The sequence below is a fragment of the Saimiri boliviensis genome, chromosome 2 (assembly GCF_048565385.1).
Source record: "Saimiri boliviensis isolate mSaiBol1 chromosome 2, mSaiBol1.pri, whole genome shotgun sequence".
NCBI classification, from domain to species: domain Eukaryota; kingdom Metazoa; phylum Chordata; class Mammalia; order Primates; family Cebidae; genus Saimiri; species Saimiri boliviensis.
Genome location: NC_133450.1, coordinates 141,055,861 through 141,068,586, shown reverse-complemented (window position 1 = coordinate 141,068,586; position 12,726 = coordinate 141,055,861).

The following is a 12,726-nucleotide window of genomic DNA, read 5'->3' as shown; positions in this document are numbered from 1 at the left end:
TTCCTTCCTCTTGAATTCTTCTGGAAGAGTTTGAGAAGAATCAGCATTAATTCTTCCTTAAATGTTTGGCAGAATCCACCAGCGAAGGCATCAGATATCCTGGCCTATTCTTTGTTAGGAGGTGTTTGATCACCGATTCAATCTCCTTACTGATTGGTCTGTTCAGATTTTCTCGTCATTTTGTGATTCAGTCTTGCTTGGCTGTCTGCTTTTAGCAGTTTATTCATGTCTCCTAGGTTATGCAGTTTGGTGCCGTAGGTGTCTATCATAATCTCATATGTTTCTTCAATATCAGTTGTAATCGTTCCTCTTTCACTTATAATTTTATTATTTATTTGAATATTCTATTTTTCTTAGTCTAACCTAACGTTTGTGGGTTTTATTAACCTTTTCAAAAAAAACTCAAATCATAGTTTTGTTGATCCGTTCTGTTGTTGTTGAAGTCTGCATTTCATTATTTCTGCTCTGATCTTTCTTTCCTTCTGCTAACTTTGGGCTTAATCTGTTCCTCATTTTATAGTTCCTTGAGGCATAAGGTTAAATTGTTTTTTTGAGGTCATTCTCTTTTTTTTTTTTTTTTTTTGAGACGGAGTTTCGCTCTTGTTACCCAGGCTGGAGTGCAATGGCGCGATCTCAGCTCACCGCAACCTCCGCCTCCTGGGTTCAAGCAATTCTCCTGCCTCACCCTAGTAGCTGGGACTACAGGCGTGCGCCACCATGCCCAGCTAATTTTTTGTATTTTTAGTAGAGACGGGGTTTCACCATGTTGACCAGAATGGTCTCAATCTCTTGACCTCGTGATCCACACGCCTCGGCCTCCCAAAGTGCTGGGATTACAGGCGTGAGCCACCGCGCCCGGCTGAGGTCATTCTTAATGTAGGCATTTATTGCTCTAAACTTACCACCTAGAACCACTCTTGCTGCATCCTATAAGCTTTGGTATGTTGCTTTTCCATTTTCATTTGCCTCAAGATATTATTTTGTTTCCTTTTTGATTTCTTATTCCACTCACTGGTTGCTCAGGAGTGTGTTGTTAAATCTCCACATATGTGTAAAATTCCAGTTTTGCTCCGGCTATTCATTTCTAGTTTTCTACCATTGTGATTGGAAAAGATACTTGTGTTAAGACTTGTTTTGTGAGCTAGCATGTGATCTTGCCTGGAGAATGTTCCATGTGTTCTTGACAAGAATGTGTGCCCTGCTGCCACTGGATGGAATGGTCTTTATCTATCTGTCAGATGCATTTGGTCTGCAAGTCCCCTGTGATTTTCCAGCTGGATAATCTGTCCACTGTTTGGAGTGTTAAAGTCTTCTACTGTTATTGTATTGTTACCTGTTTTTATATATTTTCCCTTCAGTTATGTTAATATTTGCTTTACACAGTTAGGTGCTCCCGTGTTGGAGATATATATATATATATATATATATATATATATATATATATATATACTTTTTTTTTTTTGAGGCAAAGTCTTTTTTGCTCCTGTTGCCCAGGCTGGAGTGCAGTGGCATGATCTCAGCTCACTGCAACCTCCACCTCCTGGGTTCAAGCAACTCTCCTGCCTCAGCCTCCTGAGTAGCTTGGATTACAGCTGTGCACCACCACACCCAGCTAATTTTTTGTATTTTTAGTAGAAATGGGGTTTCATCATGTTGACCAGGCTGGTCTCGATCTCCTGACCTCAGATGATCCTTGCTCCTCAGCCTCCCAAAGTGCAGGGATTACTGACCTGAGCCGCCACGCCCAGTGGGCATATATTGTTTGAATTGTTACAGCCGCTTGATGAGTTGATCCATTCATCACTATATAACACCCATCTTTGTTTCTTGGGACAGTTTTGATTTCGAGTCTATTTTATCTGATATAAGTGTAGCCACTTATGTTCTCTTTTGCTTCCCATTTGGATAGAATAACATTTTCAGCTTATGTGTGTCCTTAAAGCTAAACTGAGTCTCTTGTAAGCAGCATATAGTTGGATTTTGTTTTGTTTTTTAAATCCACTCAGCTGATTAGTGGCTTCTGAGTAGATAATTTAATCCATTTAAATTTAAAGTAATTATGAATAGGTAAGGACTCACTACTGCCATTCTGTTAATCATTTTCTGATTGTTTTATAGTCTCACTGTTCCTTTCTTCCTCTCCCTCTGCCTTTGTGAGATTGATTGATTGATTGATTGATTGATTTTTATTTTTTGTAGTGGTATGCTTTGATTCCTTTATCTTTTGTGGGTCTGCCACAGTTATTTTTCTATGTGCTTACCAGGTTTACTAACAACATTTCGTAGTTAGAACAGTCTGCTTTAAGCTGGTAACAACTAAACTTTAGCCACATACAAAAACTCTACACTTCAATTTCTCCTCTCCTACAGTTTACGTTATTGGGGTTATACGTACATGTTTTACATATCATGTATCCATTAACAAATTATTGCTGTAATTTTTTTTTTAGACTGAGGCTCACTCTGTTGCCCAGGCTGGAATGCAGTGGTGCGATCTCAGCTCACAGCAACCTCCACCTCTCATATTCAAGCAATTCTTCTGCCTCAGCCTCCCGAGTTGCTGGGATTACAGGCACCTGCCATCTTTTAGTAGAGATGGAGTTTCACCAAGTTGGTCAGGATGATTCTGATCTGTTGACCTTGTGATCTGTCCTTCTTAGCCTTTCAAAGTTCTGGGATTACAGGCATGAGCCACTGCACCCAGCTTGCTGTAATTACTTCTTAAACTTTCGTCTTTTAATTTCGTATTAGAGTTAAAAATAACTTACATGTCACCATTCCAATATGCTATGCTTTGGATGTTTTTGTCTTCTCCAAAATTCATATTAAAATTTAATCCCCAGTGCAGCAGTATTGGGAAGCATGTCCTTTGGTGTAAGTGTTCAGGTCATGATGGCTCTGCCGTTGTAAAAAGGCTTGGTGGAAGTTTGCCCCCTTTTGCTCCTTTGCCCTCTGCCTCTGCCATGTGAGAATGTAGCAAGAAGGCCCTCATCAGACACCAGAAGCTAGTGCCTTGATCTTGGACTTCCCAGCTTCCAAAACTGTGAGAAATACATTTTCATCCTTTATAAATTACCCAGTTTGGGTTGTTCTGTTACGGCAGTACAAAATGGACTAAGACACAGCATCAGAGTACTCCCAATTTGACTATATTTTTATCTTTACGGTGAGTTTTAATACTTTTGTGTCTTCATGTTGTTACTGTCCTTTCTTTTCAACTTGTAAAACTCCCTTTAGCGTTTCTTGTAAGGCAGTGATAATGAACTCCCACAGCTTCTGTTTGGGAAAGACTTTTTCCCTCCTTCATTTCTGGACATCTTTCCCGAGGTTGACAGTTTTGTCCTTTCAGCCCTGTGAATATATGTTCCCACTCTCTCCTCACCTGTGAGATTTCTTCTGAGAAACTAACTGATGATCTTCTTGGGGTTTCCTTGTATGTGATGAATTGCATTTCTCTCACTGCTTTCAAACGTATCTCTTTGTCTTTGACTTTTGAGAATTTCTGGTTTCTTGAAGATTTCTTTTATTTTTAATTTTTGTGAGTACACAGTAGGTATATATATTTATGGGGTACATGAGAAGTTTTGATACAGGTATGCAATATAAAATAAGCACATCATGGAGAATGGGGTACAAATCCTCTCAAGCATTTATCCTTTGAGTTGCAAACAATCCAATTACACTAAGTTATTTTAAAGTATACAATTAAGTTAATTCGACTTATTCCTTTCCAATGTGGATGCCCTTTATAGCTTTCTCTTGTCTGACTGCTCTAGCTAGGACTTCCAGTATCATGAATAACAGTGGTGACAGGGGCATCCTTGTCACGTTCCAGATTATAGAGGAAAGGCTTTCAGTTTTTTCCTATGCAGTACAATACTAGCTGTGGGTCTTTGGTAATGGCTTTTATTATGTTGAGGTATGTTCCTTCTATCCCCAGTTTTTTTAGTTTTTTTTTTTTTTAATTATGAAGGGATGTTGAATTTTATTAAATGCTTTTTCAGCAGCAATTGAAATGATCATATGGTTTATAGTCTTCATTCCACTGATATGATGTATCACATTGATTGATTTGCAAATGTTGAACCATTTGCATATGATGTATCTCGCTTGGTCGTGATGAATGATCTTTCTAATGTATTGCTGAATATGGTTTGTTGGTGTTCTACTGAGGACTGTTACATCAATATTCAACAGAGATATTGGCCTGTAGTTTTCTTTTTATGATGTGTCTTTGCCTGGTTTCAGTATCAGGTAACCTTTGTAGAATGACTTTGAAACTCTTCCCTCCTCTTCTATTCTTTGGAGTAGTTTGAGTAGCCCTGGTGTTATTCTTTAAATGTTTGATAGAATTAAGCAGTGAAACCATCAAGTCCCAGGCTTTTCTTTACTGTGGGACTTTTTAGTACGGCTTCAGTCTTGTTACTTGTTACTGGTTTGTTTAGGTTTTGGGTTTCTTTCTGGTTCAATCTTGGCAGGTTGTATGTGTCTAGGAATTTGTCCATTTCTTCTAGATTTTCCAATTTATTGGCATGTGTCTGCTTATGGTAACCACTAATGATCCTTTGAATCGCTGCAGTATCAGTGGTAATGTTTCCTTTTTTTCATTTCTGATTTTATTTATTTGGGTCTTCCCTCTTTTTTCTTAGTCTGGCTAAAAGTTTGTCAATTTTTTTTAACTTTTTAAAAAAACTTTATGTTTCACTCATCTTTGGTATTGTTATTTTTCATTTCGGTTTCATTTATTTCTGCTCTGATCTTTACTATTTCTTTTCTTCTAATTTTGGATTTGGTTAGCTCTTGCTTTTCTAGTTCTTTAAGATGCATTGTTATATTGTTTATTTGAAGGTTATCCTCTTTTTTGATGTAGGCACTTATAGCAATAAACTTTCCTCTTAGTACTGCTTTTGCTGTATCCCATAGGTTTGGGTGTGTTGTGTTTCCATGATAATTTTCGTTTCAGGAAAAACTTTGATTTCCTTCTTAATTTATTCATCAACTCACTGGTCATTCAGGAGCATATTGTTTAATTTCCATGTATTTGTATAGTTTTCAAAATTCCTCTTAGTAATTTCTATTTATGCAAGAAGAGGTGATGGTAAAAGAAAAGAAAAAAATAATAATTTCTATTTTTATTCCATTGTGATAAAAAAAGATGCTTTATATTATTTCAAATTTTTTGAATATTTGACAGTAAATATCTATTAGATCTATTTGGTCTATAGTGAAGATTAAGTCTAATGTTTCTTTGCTGATTTTGTCTGGAAGATCTGTCTAATGCTTGAAAGTAGAATGTGGAAGTCTCCAGCTATCATTGCACTGGGACCTATCTCTCTCTTTAGCTATAATATATCCTTTATATATCTGGGTGCTCCAGTGTTGGGTGCATATGTGTAAAATTGTTGTATCCTATTATTGAATTGACCCCTTTATCATTATATAGTGACCTTGTCTCTTATTACAATTTTTGTCTTGAATTCTATTTTGTCTGATATAAATACAGCAACTCCTGCTTTTTGGTTTCATGGAATATCTTTTTCCATCCATTTATTTTAAATCTATGTGTCTTTATAAGTGAAGTGTGTTTCTTGTAGGCAACAGATCAATTGGTCTTGTTTTTTTCATCCATTCGGCCAGTCTATGTCTTTTGATTGGAGGGTTTAGTCCATTTACATTCATTGTTATTATTGATAAGTAAAGACTTACTCCTGCCATTTCGTTATTTGTTTTCTGGTTGTTTTGTGGTCTTTTCCTTCTTCTATCTTTCCTTCCTGTCTTCCTCCAGTGAAGGTGATTTTCTCTAATGATATAATTTAGTTTCTTGCTTTTTATATTTTGTGTATCCACTGTATGTTTTTTGGTTTCAGATTACCATGAGACTTGCAAATATCATCTTATAACCCATGATTTTAACCTGATAACAACTTAACACCATCTGCATAAATGAATAAGCAAAAAGAAAGCAAACAAAAACTCTATGCCTTAACTTCATCCCCGTTTTTAAAATTTTTGTTGTTTCTATTTATATCTTATTATACTGAGTATATCTTAAAAAGTTGTTGTAGTTATTCTTTTTTAATTGATTCATTATTTCATCTTTCTTCTTTGCATAAGAGTAGTTTACACATCACAGTTACAGTGTTATATTCTGTGTTCTTCTGTGTACTTACTATTACCAGTGAGTTTTGTACCTTCGGGTGATCATTAATGTCCTTTTCCTTCTGATTGAATTACTCCCTTTAGCATTTCTTGTAGGACAGGCCTGATGTTGGTGAAATCCTTAAGCTTTTATTTGTCTGGGAAAGTCTTTATTTCTCCTTGATGTTTGAAGGATATTTTCACTGGATATACTATTCTAGGGTAAAAGCCTGTGTTTTTCTTTTATTTCAGCACTTTAAAGATGTCATGCCACTGTCTTCTGGCCTATAAGGTTTCTACTGAAAAGTCTGCTGCCAGATGTATTGAAGCTCTGATACCTACCGGAAACGCACTTCACCTATAAAGACACACATAGATTTAAAATAAATGGATGGAAAAAGATATTCCATGGAAACCAAAAAGCAGGAGTTGCTATGCTTATATCAGACAAAATATTAGACAAAATATCAGACAAAAACTATTATTTGCTTCCTTTCTCTTGCTGCTTTTAGGATCTTTATCCTTGACCTTTGGGAGTTTGAATATTAAATGTCTTGAGGTCTTCTTTGGGTTAAATCTGCTTGGTGTTCTATAACCTTCTTGTGCTTGGATATTGATACCTTTCTCTAGGTTTGGGAAGTTCTGTTATCCCTTTGAATAACTTTCTATCTCTGTTTCTCTACCACCTCTTTAAGGCTAATAACTCTTAAATTTTCCCCCTTGGACGCTATTGTCTAGATCCTACAACTGTGCTTCATTGTTTTTATTATTTTTTGTCTCCTCTGACTGTGTATTTTCAAATAGTCCGTATTCAAGCTCACTAATGCTTTCTTCTGCTTGGTCAATTCTGAGGTGAAAGGACCCTGTTGCATTCTTCAGTATACCAGTTGCATTTTTCCACTTCAGAAATTTGCTTCTTTTAAATTATTTCAATATCTTCGTTAAATTTATCTGATGTAATTCTGAATTCCTTCTCTGTATTTATCTTGAATTTCTTTAAGTGTCCTCAACACGGCTATTTTGAATTCTCTGTCTGAAAGGCCACACATCTCTGTTTCTCAGAATTGGTTCCTAGTGCTTTATCTAGTTCATTTGGTGAGGTCATGTTTTCCTGGATGGGATTGATGCTAGCAGATGTTTTTTTGGTGTCTGGGCATTGAAGAGTTAGGTATTTATTATAGTCTTCTCTGTCTGGGCTTCTTCGTAGCAGTCCTTCTTGGGAAGGCTTTCCAGATTTTTGAAAGCATGCCATGATCTAAGCTGTGTCTGCTTTAGGGGGCACCCCAAGCTTAGTAACTCTGTGATTCTTGCAGACTCATTCTTGCAGCCTTGATGAAAGGCTCGTGGAAAAGGCACAGGAGAATTCTCTGGATTATCACGCTGAGACTGTTGTTCTGTTTCCTGACTTTATCCTAAACAAGCAGAGTCTCTCTCTCTCTCTCTCTCTCTCTGTTCTGAGTCACCTAAAGCTGGGGATGCAGTCACGCAGGTACCCCTGTGACCACCGCCACTATGACTGCACTGAGTCAGACCTGAAGCCAGTGCAGCACTGGGTCTTGCCCAAGGTCTGCTATAATCGCTCCATGGCCGTTGCCTATGCTCACTCAAGGCCCTGGGGCTCTACAATCGGCAGGTGCAGAGCCAGCCAGGCCTGTGTCATTCCCTTCAGGGCAGCAAGGTCTCCTAGGCCTCAGGTGGGTCCAAAGGTACCATCTGGGAATCAGGGACTAGCATCAAAACCTTCAGAAGTCTACCTGGTGTTGTATTGTACAGTGGCTGAGCCAGCACTCCAATCACAAGAGACAGCCCTTTCCACTCTTCCCTTTCCTTTCCAAAGGCAGAGGAGCCTCACCCCATAGCCGCCACCAGCTCAGGCCATGAGGAGTACTGCCAGACTACCAGCCACAGCCTCTTAAGTCAGCTTGTGGTGGATGCTGCCGGGCCTGGGACTTGCCATGCAGGGCAGTGGACTCCCCTCTCACCCAGGGCACATCCAGAAATGCTGTCCAAGAGTCACATCTTGAAATTGAGGACCCTAAGAGTCCACTTGGCACTCTACCTCACTGTGGCCATGCTGGTACCTGAAGCCAGCAAGTCTCAGAGGCTCATCCAAGGCCCTCCACATAGTACCTGGGTATCACTGCTGGTTATTCAGGCCCAAGGGCTCCTCAGTTGGCAGGTGATTGAGAATACTTCTAGGACTGAGTCCTTTCCTTCAAAGTAGCAGGTTCCCTTCTGACTCAGGGCATGTCTAGAAGTGTCATCTGGGAGCTTGGGCCTGGAACAGGGGCCTCACGACTCTGACCAGTGCCCTCTCCTGCTGTGGCTGAGCTGGTATCCAAGACGGGGGACAGAGCTCTCCCCACTCTTTCTTGTCCTTTCCTCAAGCGGAACAAAGAGGTCTCTTTTAGAGCCCAAGCTGTGAAGCCCTGGGGCTGGGGAAGGGCTGATGCCAGAGGTCTCTTGGCTGCCCTAGCTGGTGTCTCAGTACGTGGCATGCTCCTCCCACCCACAAGTGCACTGTCTCTGGGCCTAGTTCACTACTGGGACTCCCCCAAGAGTTGCAGTCCTTATGTTGAACACCTGGATTACCTTTCAAGTTTACGTGGAGACACGAGCCCAGTGTCTCTTCAAATGCTGCTTCTCATGCATTCTACTTTCTCACCCATTTTACTTTCTTCTTCTGGAATGTGTCTGAATGATATGTATGTCGGAACTTCTTCCATCTCTGTCTTTGTTAGTTTCATCTCTGCATCATCAGGGATGTCACCAGAACTGCTTTCCAGTTCACTAATTCTTTCTCGTGCCAAATCTGAGGTTAAACCCATACACTGTGACATAAATATCTGTGGTACAAAAGGGCTGTTTGACCCTGAGAGTTCACTGTGATGAACAGTGAGACACCTGGGGCATTTTCCTTCTCTCAGACAGACTGCTCCAAATCCAGCTTCCCCCGGGACCAAGAACTTTCTTCTGTTAGCAAAGGGAGCCAAAACTTCCTCTGCGCGCCAAGGTGCTGTGGGACTGAGCAGCTGGCATTTTCTGGAAACTCCCAGAAGCCACTGAAACCCAAGTCATTTCCATGCTTCCTCCATCAGACAAGTCATTTTCTCATGCTCCCACTCAAAGAAGGTAGAGTCACGGGGTGGGGCGACCGTGTCTTTCTCTGGAATGCAAACCCGCCCACTGTGCGTCTAGCAGTGGCACTGGCCTTCCTGCTTGCCTCATAAACGCCTCCCAAGTGCACCTCCTTCTTGAGCCACATCATGCGATGTGGTGTCCATTCCAAATCCAACTTCCTGCCAGTTCCAACTGGTATTTGGCAGCAAGAGAAGTTCTGCTTGGTCTTTTCCCAACTGACTAGGTTATTTTCAGAGTTCCTTGCTCTTTACGCAGATTTCCAATCCCTTCTATTCTGCATGATACACAACTATTTTGTATTCTGCATCTGTGGATCTGATTCTGCACCCTGCGGTTTCTGCTGCCTCTGTGCAATGTATCTCGTTTCCCTGTGTGATCTACGCTTTTTGACAGTTAATGTGTATTTCTTAGAACATTACCTCTGGGGATTATTTGAAGCTGAAATTGGAAGTGGATTTGCATTTCCTTTTTCCAGGCACCCAGGAGAGGCAAAATCCCAGTGTCCTACTTTAAGCTCTTAGCTCCAGGCTTTTCAGACCCAAAGGAAGGGTCATTTCAGGCTGGAACCTTCTTAGAGGTCACATCAGAGTCGCACATCGTGTTATTGCTGTGCAAAGCACCACGCACTCCACGGCTGAAACAACAGTTTGCCGTTTCATCGTTCTGGGGGCCGGAAGTCCGAGGTGTGAGTGTTGGTAGGGCAGGATTCTTCTAGAGGCTCCAGGGAGAATCTGGTCCCTGCCTCTCCCCTAGTGCCTGGCGGTTGCTGGCAATCTTTGACGTCCCTTGGCTTGCAGGGATGCCACCCATCTCTGCCTCCACCTTCATGTGGTGTTCTCTCTGTGTGTAGGTCTCTGTGTCTGCATTTCCCCTTTCTACAAGGACCCTGGTCGTACTGGATTAGGGCCCACCCTAATGACCTCATCTTAAATTGATTACATCTGCAGAGACCCGATTGCCAAATAAGGTCACTGTGGGAAGTAAAAGTTCCTCTTCAAGGTTTCCTTTCTTGTTAAAGAATAAATTTGCTAGCCAGGTGCGGTGGCTCAAGCCTGTAATCCCAGCACTTTGGGAGGCTGAGGCGGGTGGGTCACGAGGTCGAGAGATCGAGACCATCCTGGTCAACATGGTGAAACCCCGTCTCTACTAAAGATACAAAAAATTAGCTGGGCATGGTGGCACGTGCCTGTAATCCCAGCTACTCAGGAGGCTGAGGCAGGAGAATTGCCTGAACCCAGGAGGCGGAGGTTGCGGTGAGCCGAGATCGCGCCATTGCACTCCAGCCTGGGTAACAAGAGCGAAACTCCGTCTCAAAAAAAAAAAAAAAAGAATAAATTTGCTAATAACTCTTTGTTAAGCCCTATCCTATGTAGCTGTTAGACATGCTGATAGGTATGTAGTACATTCTATGTCCTTGTGCTTTAACCAAGATATCTGTGCTGGACGTGCTCACAGGCATGTCCCAGCCTACAGCCTGTGCCCCTTACCTCTTTAGAAAAGTTTTAAGTTATTAGTCAATCGGATTTTAGTTTAAATTTTGAGATCTGGCTCCGACCAATGGAGATCAGTCACAGCAGTTAGGACAACCCCAAATGTGTAAGGGATAAATATGTCTGCTTTTCCTTTGTTCATTGTACTCTCGTGGCAAGATGGCTAGCGAGGGAAGCCTTCCTGCAGTCCAGGAAGTAAACATTGCTTTGCTGAGAGATCCTTTGTCTCCGTGCTGATTTTTCTTTGCAGCACTGAGCGTCTGTTTTCAACAGTCCCATTTACAGGTATTGAGAGTTAAGAGTTTCAGGATTGGGGTTGGGGGACACAGTGCAATGTGTAACAGGTTGGTGTCTGAGGTGAGTTTTCTGTCCACCCACTGTCAAGGTACAAGAAAGAGAATTTTCTTTGTGATCCCTTGGTGACAGTGATGGCAGCACTGCGTGTATGGGGGTGGGTATTTCTACTCTTTCTGACGTTGGGGGTCAGGACTGTTGGTCCCAGCTTTAAAGAGGGGCTTGCCTTGGGCAGGCCCTGGGTTTGGTCTCCTCTCTCGCACACCCAGCCAGGTAATAAAGATTGGCCCTTAAGCTCATCCAGTTGGGCAAACACTCGTGAGGAGGAAGCCAGCCCACCTGTCTGGATTCCTGCCTTTACTTAGGCCATCTCTGGTTTCTTAATCACCAGCTCATTGACGGAATGACAAATATTTTCCCAGTGTTTTTGTGGTTTTATCAGAAGCGTTGATCAGGACATGTAACCTACTGCAGAAGACAGACAACGGCCCCCCAAAGATACCCTTGTTGAGACAGTGTCACAGTCTGGAACCTGTAAATATGTTACCTTTCATTGCAAAAGAGACTTTGCAGATGTGATCCAGGGAGATTTTTCCGGATCATCTGGGTAGGGTGAATCTCATCACGAGTCCTGAAAAGTGGCGACCCCTTCCCAGCTGTAACCAGAGGGAGACAGCTGTGACTGTGGAAGAGGGGTCGGAGAGATGCCACTTTGCTGGCTTTGAAGATGGAGCAGGGGCCATGATTTGACAGATGCAGTAGCTTCTAGAAGCCGGAAAGAAAAGGAAATGGTTTCGTCCGGAGCCTCCAGGAATGAACGTAGCCCTGCTGACACCTCCATTTTAGCCCAGTGAGACCCAGGCTGGGCTTCTACAGCCTGCAGAACCAAGAGAGAATAATTCTGTGTTGTTTAAAGCCCCTGCGTTTGTAATTTGTGACACAGCTATAGAAAACTAATGCACTCACACACTGCTGGAAGCAGAGGGCGAGCCTCTGGAGACAGCACCCACTGCTCCTTCCCGGTGCGGAAACCGTTTTGCTGTTTTGAGATGGAGTCTTCGATCTGTCGCCCAGCTGGAGCGCAGTGGTGCGATCTTGGCTCACTGCAACCTCTGCCTCCTGGGTTCAAGCAGTTCTTTTTCCTGAGTCTCCTGAGTAGCTGGGACAACAGGCACGTACTGCCACGCCTGGCTAATTTTTTTTGTATTTTTAGTAGAGACAGGGTTTTTATCTTCCTCACTCTTCCATTTTCTTGTCTTCATCCAACTTTAATTCATTATCTTTCTTGGTGTTTATATTTGTGCGGTGACGTCCACTTACGCCTCTATCACTTGATTTTCCAGGTAAAAGTCAAGGAATATCACTGAAGCCTGACAAACCGAGGGAAGCTGTGCACTTGTCCGCCCCCCCACCCGTTCCTCTCTCCCTTCCCCGCTATCTTTCCTTATCTCTTTTTGTCTTGTTTTCCTCTAATTTAGTCTCAAGGTCTCTGGAGAGTTCATATCCAAGTCATCCACCCTCCAAGAGAGACTGGACCCCGAGGAGAGTCAGGCTGGGGTGTGTGGGTCAGGTAGATGCAGAGGCAGCGGCACAGGACACAGGGAATCACAGCTGCACCCTCCTTCCAGGGAGAAGGGGTGTGCCTCTCCGGACAGATAAGGGG